General features: G+C 48.7%; 1 protein-coding gene across 13 annotated transcripts in view; it reads left to right on the forward strand.

Annotated features, from left to right (window-relative positions):
- LOC102165318 overlaps positions 1-19,023 on the forward strand; it is a 381,153-nt gene that overhangs the window by 320,632 nt on the left and 41,498 nt on the right. For 6 of the 13 annotated variants that reach the window (XR_002337040.1, XR_002337038.1, XR_002337030.1 and 3 more), the window contains one exon: positions 10,174-14,819. The exons of 3 other annotated variants lie outside the window; for them this stretch is intronic. The gene's annotated coding sequence lies outside the window, so the exon portion shown is untranslated. Of the gene's footprint in view, positions 1-3,475; positions 9,144-10,173; positions 14,820-19,023 lie in introns of those variants that run through there. 4 more of the 13 variants (XR_002337031.1, XR_002337036.1, XR_002337042.1 and 1 more) reach the window with 2 other exon arrangements.

Below are 19,023 nucleotides of genomic sequence, written 5' to 3' on the forward strand. Positions count from 1 at the left end.
GTTGGTCTGCAAGCAGGACGTGAACACGCAGTAATGTAATTTCTTCAGTAATATCCTGGCCTTTTTCTCATCCCATTTTTCTCTCCCCCACCGCAACTTCCAGAAAATGAACTGGATGTCAAGGAATGTCTTTTTTGCTCGTTCTGTGTCCAGGCTCTTGGAAGCAAGAATTCACATCATTTTTTTTTTTTTTTTTTGAAAAGTTAGTTCTACTTGATGAAATGGCTTCATCTCAAAAATCACTGCCTGCCTTGAGATGCTAATCGCAATTAGGGTGCCAGAGGCCCGCTTGCCTCAGAGAAAGCAAACTCTCACTGAGTCACAGGCAGTTAGTTGCCTTCTCTCTTCTCTCCCTTTCTGGCACATCTCATATATATTTTACAGCCAGTAATGTGCATGTACACCTATGACACACACACGTAATAAACTGAACAGATAAAATGCATTATTATGCCTTGTCTAGATCACCAAATAACGCACCGGCTGAACAAAGGCTCTTAGCAGAAAGATTGCAGAGTGTGTTTGCTTTTGTCTCGCTTTCCTCTCCTCTCTTCCTCCTCGCCCTCCCCCTGCCCCTCCTTCCCCTGGCTCCTCGCCCTCCGTGTCGGGGCTACAAAGCACCACATTCCTCAAAAGGTTTAATCTTTGCAACATTCCGGCGTGCGAGTTATTAAGAGGAGATTGTGAAGGGTTGTGATGACGACTCGATGGAGACTTTTCCTGGATAAAAGGTCCTTGCTTGGGATTATCTTTACTTCATTTGCGGTAATCCCACCGCCCCCTTGCCTGGTGTTGCTTTTCTGGGGGCCGGGATCAGGGGCAGGCAGGTGCAGGGAGAGCTCGGCTGCGATAAGCAAGAGGCTTATGTGAAGGTGGATGACTGGGAGTGGAGGGAATTGGGGAAAGGTCCCAAAACTTGACTCGGTGGAGGACGGAGTGCGAATCCCTGTTGAAACAGCCTGGGCCATGGGATGGTCTCTAAGGCTTCTCTTTACAGTGTGAATGCCACCAGGCTACTCAGCTGACCTTGACGTTGACATTGACAACACGTCCCAGGGCACAAGGGGGCAGTACCCATGTCTAAATGGGCAGTTAACCTGTTTCTTCAAGCCCTTCCTTTTTTTTTTTTTTCCTCCGCTTGCTGTCTCCAATTCTGTATAAAAAGGAAATGTGTTTCCTTCACTTTCTCACTTGCTGTTCCCAGTGATTTGATTATTTCTGTTGACGTCCAAATAAGACACAACATCTGTGCAAATTTAGCCTGCAGTGCACTCACGTGTTAGTTGTCCTTCCTAATGTCTGTGCCGATACGGGGAAGATGGAAAGTCACTTTGGGTGGAGGTTTTAGATGCAGATGGCAGATTTCTCTCCCATGAAAAGTGTGCAGTGGTAGCTACTTAGTAGCACTGGCAAAAGACCCTGGGGAAATATCTGGTACGTGGTAAGCAGGCCACTGGTGGGGCTGCTTGTGGCTGATGGGGAGTGTGTCCCAGGAGATACGATGACGGCAGAGACCACCTGGCTTTGAATGGCCACCAAGGGCCCATGAAGCCACGGTTTCTAGCGGTGGCAGAACATCTGGATTACCTGGGGGACTTCGTCTGTACACAGTGTCCTGAGCATCTGTTTGTGTTCGTCTCGTTTCATCTTGTCTTCAACAAACTCCAGTGGTTCTGCCTGGCGTGAGAAACACACAGGTAGATTAGTGGAGGAGGAGTAGAAGTCTGGCGATCCAACCACAGGAGGTAAGGTCTCTCCTGTAAAAGGAACGAGTAGGTAAAAGAGACGTTTCAAAGAAGAAAGGACACATCTTAGTTACTAACTCCTTACCGGAAGTGGAAAAGAGGGATGCAATTCTGTGTTTTCAAAACTGGGTACCGGAGAGAAAGGAAGTGAGGAGGTAGGGAGTCATAGAAAATGGTCTTATTGATGCTAGAGGGATACTGGGAGGAGAAGAGGGTTCAAAAGAAGACAATCAGCATCTATTCAGATGCAGGGGAAAGTGCAAATGCCCAACAGGAGTCTGGGGAATGAGGCGTGAAGCTTGGAGAGAAGTTTGGAACTTGACTTACAAACATGGGGACCCTCTGACAGTGGGTCGCAATTAATGTTCTAAGAATGAATGAGCTCTCCTAAGGCTGGAGAGAAGAAAACTCAGGGGACTGAACTCATGCTCTATACTTAAGTCAGAAGTAGTTTGTCATTTAAAAAGCAATGGAGAGAAACCAAAACCAAAACCAAAACCAAAACATGAAGAGCTCTTATTGCGAATTCACACGGTTCATCCACCGCGTGAACTGTGAGAGAGCAAAGGCGGTGTCTCCCGTGAACTCTAGGGCATTCCCAAGGCCACAAGAGTCCCACAAAGACCCGAGGGGCCTTGACTCTGGCTCCCGCAGGCGGTTTCCCCTTGAAGCAGAGGCCAGGTGTGAGTGTCCAACGCCCTCCTCAGCACAGGGCATCTGGCTCACCGGATGTCCTTGTGGATGTGTTTCCTGGAGATGGGCAATTCTAATTTCTGCGTCTTCTCTCATCGTCACGGGGGTTGAGCTCCACTCAAATACACTTTGAATGTATTTGCAGATGCGTGGAACTCCTGGCGTTGTCCATAGAACCATTTTCCTCCTGCAGGAGAATGTTTATTCCAGTCCGTGCTATGTTCTAAGAGAAGGGATTTCAGAGTAGAAGGGGTGCATGCGTGTTCTGTATCCAGAGACTAATCATTTAATTTCTCTCAATTCCAGTTTCCAAATCTAGATGATGAAGGACATCAGATTAGTTTGTTAGATTTTTTTTTTAGTCTATCTATCATATTCTCTTTTGACAGTGCTGTATTACATGTTTCTTCATATCCAATTTATCCATCATCCATATTCATTACCCAACAAATGTTTGTTTAATAAATTATTGGGGTACCGGGTTACAGAGGCCAGAGTAAAGTCAAACTTGGTTTACTCCCGAACCCTGAGTGTGGCTCTTTTCTTCTCTTTGAGCTCATGGGTTCTCAAAAATCTGTTCCTCAAAATTCTTATTCGGTGAAATCACTTCTAATGGTCGAATTAAAAAGAGGTAGAATGCGTTTGTGTGTGTATCCAATCTCCCATAGAGAAACCACGTGTTATACTTACATAGGGAAATCCTGTGTTCAAAACAGTGATGGGCAAGGCTCCCTTCCTGCAGGACTTCTCAGAGCCTTTATGACACTAAGGTGTATAATGGATTGCACCGTTGGAATAGGCGGCATTTATGTAGGAGAGTATATTTGACAGCAGAAGCCACTCCCTATCATTTTAAAAAGAATATTTTGAGGCACTGATTTCATGCATATTCCACTTTGGGAAGCACTCACCGGTTGCTATGATATAGAATCATAAGAAAAAAATACATACTAGATTTGAGATATAACAACTTGAGTTGTCATAATTGTTAAAATCTTTCAGGATCCCCAATCACGGATGTTTTCTCTTCCCCAAAGTAACACTGGAGAGAAGAAACTAAGAAACAGGCCTTTGATGGGCCAGGGCATCAGGAGATTTCAACTAAAGCCTTGAGAGTATCCACATGGATGTTTGAAGCGTGTTTCATTCCATTCAAAACAGTGTTTGTCCTGCAAGTCTGAGGCTCCAGTAAAGAGAAGTTAAATCAAACCCCGGCACACCCTGAGTGCTATAAAATTACTCATGAGAAACTTGTTGTCAATTACCAGAGTAAAATAATAGGGCGTTTTTTCTCTCTTTATTTAAAATACCACTTCACAGCCAAGCAGTCAGGAGTGCCGTCAAGGGCCGGATGTACTGCTTCCCAGCAGGGTTGGACAGGTTGCTGGGGCTCACCCAGTGGGTGGATTTATGGCTTAGCTGGCATTCTGGGTGACACAAGGCCGTCTCGTGAGCTGCTGCAGGAGGACAGTGCCTGTGCTTGTGACTGGCCCCATTCCCTTCCCGAGGAGGTACCAACTGCTCGGCCCCATGGAGGTTGTCCGCACCCCAGAAGATTTCTGTTATGTCCTTGACAGGCTTTCTGTGAGCCTCCTGGCATGCCTTCCCCATGCTGGCTGCCCATGGCTGCTTCTTCACCGCCCAGATGAATGGAAAGCTCCCACAGCCCCTGGGAGGCTGCCATATTGATCTCCGGGGGGAAGCACGCCTTTTCCGCGCTCTCAGGATGAATGGGAAGAAAACAAATGCCTTGGCAAATGCATTGGGGTTGGCTCGATCCAGATGGCAAAAGGGAGCATCTCAATAAATGGTCATATTATAACATTTATCAACACCCTTGAGTCACTGGTTCTTAACTACCAAGACGCATTAGCTAAGTTATGGTCTTGGCTCTTTTAAGAACTAGCTTTTGGAGTTATTTTACTTCTTGGGTCTTAATGGTCTGAGATGAATGCTATCAACACTTACAAAGTATCCTCAGGCACTGAGTACTTTTATTCATATTCTGCAAGCGTGATGCTGACAATAATCCTGCGTGATGATCAGGATCATTTATGGTATACACAACAGGAACACTGGGTTCAGAGAGACTTTCAGTGAGTCACCCCGGATTGCACAGTGAGTGAAAGAGTCAGGAATTCAACCCAAGTCTCTGACTCCAAATTTTGTGCCCTTCTCGATCATCATAGTGAAATTGCACTTGGCAATCAGCAGGTCCTACCAGCTTTTAACATCATCTGACTGTAGGATTCAATGCCTGCTTGGAGGCTGTCTTCTACACACGGCAATTGTGGAATTTAGAATTGAGAGCCTTTGGAGGGTATCGCAGCCTCTTATGCAGATAAGAAATGGAGTCACAGTTCCCTCTTGTAATGCGTTCCTGGATCATTCAGCTTCTTTTTACATCAGTCTTGCTATTGATAAGACATCTTTTCTGGCAACTTTCCTCTACTCTCTTCTGCTACAGCTCAAGACAAAACTATAATTCACAAAGACACATGCACTCCTGTGTTCAGTGTAGCACTATTCACGATATCCAAGACATGGAAACAACCTAAATGTCCATCAACAGATGAATCGATAAAGATGTGGTACATATATACAATGGAATACTACTCAGCCATAAAAAAGAATGAAATAGTGCCCTTCACAGCAACATGGATATGACTAGAGATCATCACACCAAGTGAAATAAGTCAGATAGAGAAAGGCAAATACCAAATGATGTCACGTCTATGTGGAATCTAAAACATGGCACAAATGAACCTATGTACAAAACAGAAACAGACTCATAGCCATAGAGAACAGACTTGTGGTTGCCGAAAGGGGGGGTGGTTGGGATGGACTGGGTGTTTGGGGGTCAGAAGATGCAAACTATTACATTTAGGATGGATAAGCAATGGGGTCATACTGTGTAGCACAGAGAACTATATCCAGTCTCTTAGGATAGAATATGATGGAAGATAATATAAGAAGAGGTATATATATATATGGATGACTGGGTCACTTTGCTGTACAGCAGAAATTGGCACAACATTGTAAATCAACTGTACTTGAATAAAAAAATCATTCATGTAAAAACTGTTATTTCCTTTTACCCTTTGGAGCTGAGTTATACAGATCATTAGCCCAGTAAATGCCATCTATTTTTGATCAAGGGCTGGAATGCAGAGACTTCAACAGATTTTCCCGCCTTTGATAAGACTTGCTTTCCTCACACATGCTTTCTACCTGAATGCCACATCCCCGCCTCCCCGCCACCGGCAAGGCAGCTGAACTCTCCAGGTCACACTGTGACATGGCCACCCCACCGTCGTATTCGCTTGGCTGCATGCGATGGCTTGAGTTCCCTTCTTCCCCACTTTCTGACTCTCCCCTCAACCTCTCTGAGTTGGCCTGCTTTTCATCTCCCATTTCGCCTCTTTAACTTTCCCTCTTCCTGTCTTGGTGTCACTTCTCAAGCCTGCGTGCTGAGAAGAAACGTGAAAAAGGGAAAGAGTCTGAAATCCGATGCCCCGCTAACCTGTCTAATCCTGTTCCCGGGTTCAGCTGCGCCGCTGAGCAATAACCACGGGAGGGGAAAGGGGAAGAGGGGGAGACGGGCACCCTCGCTCCCTCATTCGTTCTGACAAACGCCTGTCAACACTGACAAGGCTGCCTTAGGGTCGAGAGGCCAAAGCAGTTCTAGATGGAGACTTCTGCCAGTCTAGCTTAAGAAAAGGCCTTCTCCTCTTTGGAAATGGCATGGCCAAGGTGGCATGAGCTAACCAGAACCTTATATTTGAGGGGGAGAGGAAGAAGTCATTTCAATGACATAGATCTCAATCCTGGACGAAGCTTCAGTGAGTTGACATGACTGTGAAAATGTCACTTAACCTTTGCCGTCTGCTAAGTCACTGGAAACCTACAGGTCAGAACGTCCTCACGATGCATCTCAGAGGCTCTGCAGTGAACAAGTTAGGGATGGGAATGGGCTTTGAACTAAGACACACATCATATGAAGGTGTGGGGTAGTGCCTTGCCTTGCACGCGTCACTTTTTTGTCGGTGGAGTTTTTCCAGGGTGAGTATCTGGTTCCCATGGACTTTCCCCATATTCTTTTATGATTGGTTGAAAATATCCAACCACTTTGGATTTATTTTGCCCACTGTGTGTAACCTATTCATATCTGTTTCCAGGCGTGGGAATGGTCCGTCACTCACTGGCCACAGGGACTATTTGAATGATTTGGTCAGCTAAGTGAGCATCCATTTACTTTGAATTTTAATGTTTAAATTTCATTTATTTATTTTAACTTTCTTTTTCTTTGTTTTTGGCTGTGCTCTCAGCATGTGGACGTTCCTGGGCCAGGGATGGAACACACACCACAGCAGTGACCCAAGCCACAGCCGTGGCAATGCTAGGTCCTTAAGCCCTTGAGCCACCAGGAAGCTCCCCCCATTTTTTAAAGAACACACACCCCTCCCACACCTGTGAGCTCAGCTGAGCCAATTTCCCCATCACGTTATGTGAGTAGCTGACCTCCCCGGTTAAAACCCTCATCTCTGGCTTGCTGTCATTTTGTAGCAGATAACACATATCACACAATACGGGAAGCTTCCGGGGCTCTTTCAGTTATTAGCTTTACTTATGTTTCATCTCATCATGAGGAGGAGCTCAAGGTAAGCTGTGTTTGTGGAAAGAAGATCCCGGAAACCACCTCTCCATGATCGGTTCGCAGTAAGGCAAACCGAGCGAAGATTAGGTCACCAACACTGTCTAATTGTAACTGTTATTATCCACCCCAAGGAGCACATTTCATCCAGTCCTAATATACTCTCGTTATATAAGTAAATCTCTGGAATCAAATACATTTTAGTACAATAATTCCCGAATTATTGTTTTCAAAAGAAACAAGATCTAAGCTGTGTGATTAGGAGGGGTGTGTTTTCCTCCTCCAAGACCAGATGGGACGCCTCTAAGACAATAATAGCAGTGCCGGGCGTGATGAGAAGGGCTTGCTTCTTAGCTAGCTTGTAAGCACATCAGCTTCGGCCTCTTCGCGGTGTAATGTGAACTTGAACTCCCTCCTTCTTCTCAACACTTGGGACTCATTTCCTTCCGTTTCCAACCATGCAGACAAGCTAGTTCCTCCAGGTGCATCTAGTCCAATGCTAAATTTGCAAGACCTAAGGAGGGAGTGAGGGAAAGGGTGGGTTTCTTGAGAAAAAATGGGAAAACGGACAGGTTAGCAAGGAGGAGCATCCGCGTGGGACCTCTGCTTCCCTGAGTTCTGGAATACCTCTTCCTCTTGGTGCGGTACAAGGAAACAAGGAAGGTGAAGTTCCCCTGTGTTGCCTTTTGGGCTCTTCCTGACCCTCTGTGAACCGAAGGGGATGGTGGTTTAGGTGGTTTGGGGGAAGACCAGAGAGGCCGAAGGAAGATGTTGAGTTTTGGCCACATGGATTACAATCCTGGACTCACCCTCAACCAGGGCCCTGGACAAGAAGGGATGTTTGCTTCCCATCACCCCGGGGATTGCTCCAACAGACATGGGGCTGGGAAAGCACCCACGGGCACCCACGGGCACACCTGTGGATCAGAGGCCAAGTCTCCTCAGTGAAGCAGCAGCTGTGGAGGGGCCTGCGGACAGCAGGGGCTGAGACAATTGCCTGGACATAGGAGACACGTTAAAACAAATTCCAGGATCACTTCCTCACCTCACTGGTCAGCAAGGAAAACACCTGTTGAGAAAGAACCAAGTGCCATACGCCATTCGTGTATGCGGTTCCATACCGAATCCTTCACATTCAGTTCATGGTCCTCTCTCATCGCCTCGTTTTTTCCCCCCCTTCCCAATGGCATAAATGTGAGCCAAAGCAGCTCTAAGCAGTTAGTTGCCCTGGCAAAAGGGAGCCTATTTAGCTCATCTCCAAATGAAATACAAGGACCTCTGCGGACACACTGTGATAGTGAATTCTCGTCAGGTGGATAATCAGGAGTAGGCTTGAATTCTCCAAGTATGAAAGCGAGGTGTCTGTCTTGGTCGTTGGTTTCTACACGGTTCAGGCAACATTTGCTAAGAAATCAGAGGCGACGGTGACAGATGCCTTTTGCCTTTTCCATGCGTCTTCTGAGCTCTGCTGGAGTCGTTAGCTGGGCTTGCTGGCTTCTCCCAGGGTTTTCTTCTTCATCTTGGAGGATGGGGCAGGTTGAGCTGGTTGCTGCCAGCTTCTTGAAAGCATTCCCAGATGGGAATGAATGTTTCTGCCCGGTGGTTGGAAGAGGAAGAATTTCTAGGGAGGAGTTCATGTTGGGTCTAGTTCCCATCACTAATTAAAATCTGCAGGTAATGGGTTCCTAATTTGTTGGTTCCTTTTATCATGTTATTGCCTTTTGAGGACTTGGGGGATAAGGTCATGTTATGATATAGCTCTTGGCTGTTGGGGGTGTTAGATGCTTGGCAATGACCTGCAGACCCACCTGCTTGGTTCTCTTTCTCTGAGCCAGTATCCTGGAGGACAGGGTTCAGAAGGACGTTTCACGCTGGGTCCCTAACTGGTGGAAAACCAAGCCAAGCTGAACCGTGCTGCTCTTACATTTAAGCAGAAGAGAGCCGTGGCTCACTGAGCAATGCTTCCTTCCCCAGAAGGAAATTCATAATTGGTCCCATCGACCCTCTTGCCTGTTGGCTTTGCCAGTAGCAGGACCAGGTGGGGGAAAAATGCTGACTTTTTTTTTTTTTTTTTTTTTTTTTTACAACATGCTAGGGTGGAAAGTCTGAGCACAGGGCTTGGCATCAAAAGATTTGGGATTGAATCTGGGCACGAACCACTGGATGAATCTGGGAAAGGCGTTTGACTTATCCAAAACTCACCTTCTTTATCTGTAAAATCAGAATCCTCAAACCTCCCATTACTTGCTTCCTAGGGTTGTTGGGGAAAGGAAAGTTCGAACAAAATCTTGTCTGCGAAAGGGCAAGAGAATGGGCAAAGCGCAAAACCTAGTGGGCTGTGAAAATCGCCCAAGGAACAAGAAACATTATAACTTAGACACCCTATATGAATAAAAGATGCACCACCCACTCCTTATTCCCTGAATTCCTCTGAAGCAACCCTTTGAGGGCTTTCACTAGACATGTTGAATTTTGAGTCACAAGCATAACAGATTTGTTCTTGATTGAACACTTCAGCCCCCACCTGCCCTACAAATACAGTCTTATCCACCTTATGGGCAATCTCATGGGGACTTTTAGGGCGACTTCATAAGGACTCGGACATTTCTAGAGCATGCAATCTCATATTTTTTTTCTATTTTTGGCCACGCCCATGACAAGTGGAAGTTCCCCAGGCCAGGAATCGAACCCCCTTCTAGCAGTGACCTGAGCTGCTGCAGTGACAATGCTGGGTCCTTAACCTCTGAGCCACTAGAGAACTCCTGCCATCTCATTCTTTTTTTTTTTCCTCTTTCTTGTTTTTTGTTCATTTTTTATTTTCATGGCTGCACCTGTGGCAAATGGAAGTTACCGAGCTAGGGGTCAAATGGGAGCTGCCACTGAGGCCTGTACCACAACCATGGCCACACCAGATCCGAGCTGCATCTGTGACCTGTGCCACAGCTTGTGGCAATGCTGGATCCTTAACCCACTGAGCAAGGCCAGGGATCGAACCCGCATCCTCAGGGGCACTGTACTGGGTTCTTAACGCACTGAACCACAATGGGAACTCCATGCAATCTCGTTCTTTCTTGGCTTTAGGGGCTTCAAGGGCCAGGGTCCCAGCATAATTGGCTTCCAACAGGCAAGTCTTCCAGAAGCTTGCAGCCCCAACAGTGCCTGCTGTGGACGTGGAGACAGATCTCAACAGGCCGATGAGCAGGCAGGCCGGGCACCAGCCACAGGGAAGAACCTCAGGCCAGCTGCCAAGTTTCAGCCAGGAGGGAACATCGCTGGAGTTTATAACCCTGCACAAGAGGCAGCCGGTAGGGAAAGCTCCACCACGCCCTTAATACCACCGCATGACTCGTGAGCACCTTGCTGTTAATTAACAGCAGTAAATACCACGGTTATTTCATTTTGCCTACCACTCTCTCGGGTAGCAACGTGGGGACACCCAGCCGCGAAGCACAGGGTCTCGTGTATTATCTTGACAGCGTTCTGCAGGGCTTGCCAAGTGGGGGCTCCAGCCGTTCGGATGGCTCGCTCATCCGGGGGCAAAAGGAGTCCCCTTTTTGCTGCCCACACTCTAGCGCCACACGCAGGGTATGTGGCCATGACGTCTCTGGAAAGTTCAAGTTGGAACCTGCTGGGTGTTCTTGAACACTCCAGCAAGTGCTTATTTGATATAAACAAGTCTCCAATCGTCTGCAGGCCTCTCTGCTTCCTGAGAGGCCTCCCGAATGATGGGTGGCTCTCACCCGCGGTTGACATGTGGTCTTTCCCAGGGCCCACAGCTTGGAAGGTCTCACTCAGGGAGCAGTCCCCACCTTTCCACCAAAACTTTATCTTCCCCATGGAGATGTGTCCTCCTGGGATGTTCAAACCGGACGTAGCCCGTAGCAGTCTTTTTGCATTTTTTTTTAAATTCCCCAAAACCCTGTATCGAGGACTTCTTCATGCCAGACACTGGAGAGAGAAAGATAGACGGGAAGGGATCCTGGCCTTGAGGAACTCATGGTCGAGCAAAGTAGATGGATGAGTAACAAGTTCAACCGCAGTGTTCCAACATACATGCCGTGACGGCCGAGGTTCGGGGTGCTACAGTCATCCATGGGGAAAGCACCCTTTTAGGGGGTGAGAGATGAAATGAAATTTAAGTGTTGAAGGCTGAAGAGGAGTTTTACGGGGAAGAGTGCCAAGTGCACCGCCAAGTACAAAGATCTCAAGGTATAGGAGAGCCACGCATGTTCCCTGGAGGGAGCCCAAGTTCATGGTCATTGCTTATCTCAGAGGGGTCGCATCTCGTGAACATCTCTGATGTTCTGATTCTTGCTTCCCTGCACATTTTCAGCACATGCTGGTGTGTTTGTGTTAGCAGGCTAGGCCTGCTTAAAACATCACACCGCAACAAGGTTGAGCTTCTTTTATGTTTTGTTTCCTCCTTCTCCTCGCCTCCAAATATGGGGCTCAATCTCCAGTCGTTTCAGATATGTAGCCTTTAAAGGTAGGGTTCAAATCCTTCCCTTTCATAATTTACCCTGATTCCCCCTTGTCAACTGAGGCCTGGAAACTGGGAAGTAAAGGAGAGCCATTGCCTTTTCTCCAGCCCACAAGTCATTTCCCTCCATCCATGCTTTGCAGGACAATTGTCTAGGCGGCCCAGCGGATGTGTCTCCTATTTTGTGGGTCTCCAATGATAACCATTGCCTTATGGCTCATCTCCACGTCCTGTGGGCACTGTGGGTACCCTCAGTGAGATCCACATGACAGGCATGAGGGAGGATGGGGACATTTCCTGGTACGACGAGCCTTTGGGTTGCTGAAGTTCCATGAAGTGTGGAATTCATCCACAGTCATTCTCTCACTCACCCACTGGGAACCAATCAAAGGGCCAGGTGCTGGGGTTGCCACACTGGACCAAGCAAATGGTACCTGCCTCTGTGAACCTTACACTCACAGTATCCTGATTCAGAGTGCTCCTGTGGTGACGCCTAGTGAAGCTCAGATCTGGGGATCTGGGTGCCCTAGTACCCAGCCACCTTCCAAGAAGGGCACTGCCCATGGGAAAATGGCCTATCCCTTTTGAGATGGGACCAAGAAACCACCATGAACGTGGAGCAGCCACAGCTCCCAGCAAGGGTCAAGGTAGCCCCTGAAACATCACACGGATGTTGAGAAGAAGATGCTCTGGGGTGAGAGCGGGGGTGGCTGGTGCTTTGGACGTTCAGCTTTAGAGTGAGTATTTCATTTATGCAAGAGATGTGAAAATCTGAGAAGCATCTGGTTCCTCCATGGAGAAAAAGCATTTCACATGTCTAAACTCAGTCTCCTTCACCCACTGGCTTTGAAAGTGCAGACGTCTAAGCCCTGGTCGTCCTTTCTGGAAAGGAGCACGTGATGTGAACAAGCATCTCTCTAGCAGACTGGCAGACCCCGTCCAGGCTGGGGCTCCGAGCCTGTGGCTGTTGCCTCCAGTGTCTGCCCCAGAACAAGCCCCTCTACTCGGGCAGGGGTGTCTGTCTGTTTCGCTCCTGCCACACCCCCAGTGCCCAGCATGGTGCCTGCGACGTCGTGAGGGATCAGTACATTTTTGTGGAATGAGTGGTTCAAGGCTCATTTGGACCCAGACACAACCACCCAGCTGCCAACACCTTGTGAAAAGGAAGGCGAGGTGCTTGTTCTCCTTTGGCTTAATAACAGTCTGCAGGAACTGTTGTCTTTTATATGCCTGCTTAGCTCATTGTGAAGGCCCCGTAAATATTAATTGATGGACAAGAAGCTCTGGGGTTTGGCTCCAGACAGATCCGAGTCCTATTTTTTTGGAGGACGTTTATAAGGGCAGGGGATGTGGGGCCTTACGTTATGAGTCTGGGGAGACTCCCAGGACCCTGTCCTTCCCCTCCCAAAGCCGAAGCCTGGGAGAAGTGGGCGGACCCAGAGGGAAGCACCTAATTACATTCACAGGTTATATAATTACACTTTCAGGTTCCCACCGGTGGTGGGTTTGAAAGGCGCTTTGAGTAATTTCATTTCATCAAGGCTTTGTTTTCCTAGGCTTTGTTTCCCTCACTCTTTATTCTCCGTCCTTGGTCTCGAGCTGGTGCCTTCCAGGAAAAGCCAGCTGATGCTATGTTGCCTAGGTGAGCCCCTCAACGGACTTCCCGTCTACACACAACACAGCGGAGATCTGGAGGAACAGTCTCGCCCAGGGTTTAGCAACAGGATCAAAGGCTCTGAATTCAGCCCCTGCTTCTCTGCCTCCCCAAGTACCATTCATGGTTCATGGACATGGTTCACAGTCCATTCCCCTGAGGGTTGGCATGGTCTTGTCCCCAGACCGGCAGCCTCAGCATCACCCAAGAGGCTGCTAGAAACACAAATTTGCGGGGTCCCCCCGCCCAGAACTCCCAGACACTCCAGGGTGAGGCCCAGCAATCTGTGTTTTAACAAGCCCTCTAGGGGATTCTAATGCATATGTTCCTGTTTGGAAATCACTGCTCTAGACTCAAGAGTCTAAAAGGATGATTCCCAGGCTTGAGGGACTGTTTACAACATTCGGCCAAGCATCCCAGGACCTAGTAAATGAGAATCCCCTAGAGTGGAGGCCCAGCATCAGGTTCCCGTTTAGTTCTTTGCAGCCCCATGGGGGTTCCAAGGATGCACGGTCCTGGCCAAGGGCCCCCGGTCCAGCGTGACGTTCCTTGCATCGGGCATGTGCTGGAGCCGTGCCCGGGAGCCGAACGCCGCAGAGGAGGCAGCAGTAGGAGCAAAGATGTGGGCCTCGAAGAACTGGCCCAAGAACGCAACCAGCTCCTGCACGTAGCCCCCACTTTACCCCAGGTCCCAACTGCAGCTGGTGACGCTGCCTCTGAACCTGCAGAGGCTGTGACTCCGGGACCTGTTTGGGAAGGCGTCATGTCACGCTTTCACGAGGAACCAAAATGGCTCTGTGACACCTCAGTTCGGGGAGAGAAGCCTGTGTTGGGATGGTTTTCCAACTTTAGACGTAGATCTCAACCCCTGCATGCACAGTTAAATCTCTTCCAGACTTTTTTGTTTTGTTTTGTTACATTTTTTAAAAACCTGATGCCTGGACCCCACTCCCCGAAACTTGGATTCAATTGATCTGAGGGAGAGTGTAAGCTTTTCTTTTCGGAACTCCCTTTGGATTCCAGTGTGCGGCTAGAATTGGGAACCACTGCTTTAGAAATTCACTGAATAAGGAACTACCCACCCATCACGTGCTCAGAACTTTAAAATATCAGAGCATTTAAGTTCTTCCCGTAGCCACCCTCACCCCAGTGGAGCCTTGAGAATGAACGCAGCCTCCGAGAGATGCAGAGGCAGACGCTAAGGGGAGCCTTGATTCCTGACCCACAGAAAGTATGAGACAATTTAAACCACTGTGTTTGGGAGTTCCCACTGTGGTGCAATCCGAATCCGACTAGTATCCATGAGGATGCGGGTTCAATCCCTGGCCTCACTCAGTGGGTTAAGGATCCGGCATTGCCATGAGCTGTGGCGTAGGCCGGCCTCTCTAGGTCCAATTGGACCTCTAGCCTGGGAACTTCCATATGCCTTGGGTGTGGACCTAACCCCCCCCAAATATATATATATATAAAGAAATGAATAAATAAAGCTCTGTGTTTGTTACACAGCAGTAGATAGCCGATACAGTTTCAGTGCTGCTTAAGTTGGTTCAGAGATTTTTCCTGAATGTCTCATCTTTTTATTTAAAAAAAAAAGAACCCACTTTATTGAGGTATGATTGACATACAGAGAGCTGTACACATTGAATGTATAGCACTTAATAAATTTGAACATCAGTATATTGTCACGAAACCATCCCCATAGCTTATGCCATGGTCAGATTCATTTTTTCCAAAAGTTTACTCCCCCCTCTTTATTTTATTACTATTGTTGTTCTTTGTTATTGTTGTCGTTGTATGAGAGCAAAAAACAAAAGATCTACTGTGTGCAAAATTGTGAGTATATTATACAGCCTTGTTAATTATAGGCACTGTGACGGGCAGTGGGAGAGTGCTAGAATTCACTCATGTTATAGAACTGAAACCTTGCCCCCTTCGACTAACACCTCTCCTTCCCCCCTCCCTGCAGACCTAGCAAGGACAACCCTAATTTCTGCCCCGACAGGTTTGATTGTTTTATTTACTTATTTGTTTGCTTATTATTTTTGAGTATCTTTTTTCAGTGGCATATGGAAGTTCCCAGGCTAGGGGTCCAATTGGAGCTGTAGCTGCCAGCCCACACCACAGCCATGGCAACACCAGATCCAAGCCGCATCTGCGACCTACACCACAGCTCACGGCAACACTGGATTCTTAACCCCCTGAGCAAGGCCAGGGATCGAACCTGCGTCCTCATGGATGCTAGTCGGAGTCATTAACCGTTAAGCCACGATGGGAACTCTGAACTCCTGATTATTTTAAATTCATCGTATAAGTGATATGATGTAGTATTTGCCCTTCCCTGTCCAGCTTATTTTATTTAGCACAGGGTCTAACTGATTTATCCGTGTCATCACAAAAGGCAGGATTTCTTTTTAAAAGCTGGATAACACTCCATTGTGTATATACACCACCTGTTACGTATTCACTCGTCCGCCAGTGGACCGAATGTCTCATCTTAAATACGGGCATATGCGAACCAGGTCTCCGGCATAGAGGATGGTCTGTGCCACCACTTGAACCGGATGATTCAATCAGGGATGTCTTTGCCACTCACCCCCCCATTCCACTCCCACTGCGGACAGTTTTAACCCAGATCCCAGATGCGGAAACTGAGTTTGGAGAGGCTCGTCCAGAATTACAGAGCCGTGTGCCTCCCAGGGCTGGGGTTTGCAGGTGGAGCTCTTCAGCCCCTGGGATGGACTCTCCCCAGGTCAAGAGCACGGCTTCCCTTCCGTCAGGGCCCTTCGGCAAGGAGGACGTTATCAAATTCCATAGTGAAGCCGAGACTCATTGCATCTGCAGAAGGATCCGTGCGGCTGAGCCCTCGGCACTGGGGCCTCTCGGAAGGCAGTCCATCCACGTTAATAAATGTCTCACCTCCCAGACAGCTTCACTAAGGTGAACCGCCAAGGGGAGGTCATGCTTGTCAGTTTAGTTTTGCTGAGACACGGAGGCCCCGTCTGATGAGGCTCTGGAATTTAGCTGTTGTCCTGAAGGACAGGGCAGCCTGGCAGCGTCTTTCCAAACACCCGCCCCCTCCCTTCCCAGACAGGCCCTTATTTCCCTTCTTGGAGGCTGGAGAGTCACATAGCCTCGTGTGTGTGTGTGTGTGTGTGTGTGTGTGTGTGTGTGTGTGTGTGTGAGAGAGAGAGAGAGAGAGAGAGAGAGATTAGGTATCATATATTTGCGTAGAGTTTTTCTAGTTCAAAAAATGCTCCTCGGAGTTCCCTGGTGGCCCAGCAGTTTAAGGATCTGGCGTTGTCACTATTGTGTGCATTCAAGCCCTAGTCCAGGCACCGCCAAAAAAACAAAAAGCTTCCCTAGCAGCCAACTTTTTTTTTTGTTTCCCAGCAGGAAAATTGTGTAGAGATGACTTGACTGGCCCCATTTTGCAGGTGGGTATGTCTGAGTTTCAGGGAGACCCGGCTCCCTCATTTACAGGGTACAGAAGGGCTGAGGCTTACGGTGGCCATCCTCAGACAGGCTCTGTTCTCCTGTTGGACACAGCATCTCTTTGCATCATCTTCAGAGAAAATCTTAGCAGTCAAGGGTTCTTCTCTAGGGTTTCTTAGTGCTTTAGAGTTTTGTGTTGTGTGTGCGTTTGGTCTTTTTAGGGCTATACCTGCGGCATATGGAAATTCCCAGACTAGGGTTCGAATTGTAGCTATAGCTGCCAGCCTACACCACAGCCACAACAACGCCAGATCCAAGCCGCATCTGCGACCCACACCACAGCTCAGGGCAACACCAGATCCTTAACCCAATGAGCCAGGCCAGGGATTGGACCTGTATCCTCATGGCTATTAGTCAGGTTCGTGATCCCCAAGCCACGATGAGAACTCCTAGAATTTGATAAAAGGAAGAAAAAGGCAGAACGCCCCAAGCTTGGGCACTTCCAAAGTACCATGAGAGGGAAATGGAAAGAAAAACAGAACTGGTCAAGGCAGAATTTTGACGCCCAGAGGGACTATGAGAGTCACTTAAATCAGAGCTTGCATTGGACAAAGGAGAAAACCACGGCGTGTGTGGGAAAGTGAGCCTGAGGGATAAATGGGCCAGGACTGGACTGTGGTCCGGACTCCCAGCCATGACCGGAAGCACCCTCTTTCTGAATGCTGACACAGGGCTCCCTGCAGGGTCCCCATCAGTGCCTGTGTGCCTCTGTGCTGGCGGGCCCCCCCTTCCTGCTTTCCCTCTTCCCTGCCTGTTGGCCCCCCTCTAACGCACATAAGCCAGATTTTCTCCGTTCGCCTGGTGGTCAGCCTCATGCTGGCTCTGGAGCCCGGCCTCGTTCACCTCCCCTTCCCCGCCCGGCTGCCCCCTCTCCCCTCGGCCCCCTGGATCCCCAGCTGCTTCACCTGCCAGACTAGGTCTCTCTTCTTCTCCTGGTGCCCCTCCTGCCCTCTTTGCACTTTGTCAGGCCGTGAGTAATGGTCTGGCCCCTTCAAAGACGAAACAAGATTGATGACAGAGAAAAAGGCCGGGAAGATTTTTCCTGGGCTCCTCCGGCTCCCGCAGAAAACGTGTCTGTTCCTTGTGGATTTACGACGTGGTCCCATCTCCCCCTTCCAGATAAAGCCTGGCAGAGACTCGGCCGCCCACCGTCCCGTCTCCTCTGGCGGCCAAGCCCAGAAACAGATTCTCCAAGTGGGCTGTGTAAGGAAGACCACTGGTGGAAGCAGAAGCGAAATCGAAAGCCTCACTCAGACATTCTCTGCGCTTTCAGTCCGGCCTGATTAACTGGGATTAATCTGCCTTTCCGCCCACCCCCCCCAGGTTTGTTTTTGATTACAGGTCAAATCCTGCTGCAGGAAAACAGATGATTTCTGCACCGTGAGAACAGCTGTCCCCTCTCTGCGTTTTTTTTTCCCTATGCAGTGACTTCCCCCTGTATTGCCAGATAAAATACAGGAGGTCCCGGTAAATTTGAATTCCAGATCAAAAGTCAAAAATGGTTTTGTCAAAGACATCTCAAATGCTACCTGCCACATACCAATACTCAAAATGCTTTCCTTGTGGTCTTGGCTAAATCTGATAGCCCTCCCTGAAGAGCTAATATCTCTTTGGTTTCTGGCCTAAGGGAGAGTTCAAAACACTTTGGGAGATTCAAGGCCCTGAGGCCAGGAAATGGGCATCTTTCTTTGCATTTCCTCCCTCTCCCGCCCCCCCTGCCCTTTGCCACACCCCTGGGGCCTTCCGCTCCTGCCTGTCTGCGCAAGGCCCCGGGAAGCCCAGTACAGTCACGGTGGATGGAGGCAGAGAAGACCAAAGGGGGGGTGCTCAGGGCAGTGGGTCTCAGCTGGGGACCGTTTTGCCCCCAGGGGACATTTGGCACCATCTGGAGACCTTTTCTAGTTGTCACAACTGGATGGTGGATGCTGTTGGCATCGTGTGGGTAAGAGCCAAGGATGCTGCTAAACACCCTGCAAGGCACCCCGCGACCCCCACACACGAATGGTCCACCCCCCGGTGTAAAGCGTGCCGCCAAGAAACCCAAGGACAAAGGAAGAAACAGACTCGTTTTAAAACACAGGCTTGAGGCTGCAATACAAACGCTCAGTTTAAAAGCACTCTCGGGCCTCCAGCATCCTCAAGGGTTGGACAGGCAGCCTGGGGCCTTTAGTCCCGCCCCCTCCTCTACACAGAGGCTGCGTGGAGACCCTGCCTCCGATTTCCCCTTCAAGGCTGCCCCGAGGTTAATTCTAACCATCTCTCAGGCTTAGAACAATGTTGGGGGATGGGCGGGCTGCACAGTGTG

This window comes from Sus scrofa, chromosome 12 (assembly GCF_000003025.6).
Source record: "Sus scrofa isolate TJ Tabasco breed Duroc chromosome 12, Sscrofa11.1, whole genome shotgun sequence".
Lineage (NCBI taxonomy): Eukaryota > Metazoa > Chordata > Mammalia > Artiodactyla > Suidae > Sus > Sus scrofa.